Here is a 304-nt window from a genome sequence, read left to right on the forward strand (position 1 = left end):
GGGCGAAGCGCGCGGAATAAATACTCATGGCCGGGCCGTTGTTTGCTCACCTTGGGGCTTCGTGGTGAGACGCCACTGGCTGAGAGGGGGCAATTCACGAAACCTGGGTATGGTGACACGTGTCAGCAACGGCAGCAGCAGCCCAGTGTTTGTTTTAATATGTTCTCCAATTGTTTAGTGACAAGGGCCTGGGAACTTGGGCTGCATGGGCATTCCGTTGAGGTGTGTGAGCGTGCGCATCAAAATGTATGTGGGCATACAACTAATGTCTCTTATTTATAATGAAAAAGCCTCGAGGCTCAAG

This window comes from Lampetra planeri, chromosome 49, assembly GCF_965212315.1.
Source record: "Lampetra planeri chromosome 49, kcLamPlan1.2.h2, whole genome shotgun sequence".
NCBI lineage: Eukaryota > Metazoa > Chordata > Hyperoartia > Petromyzontiformes > Petromyzontidae > Lampetra > Lampetra planeri.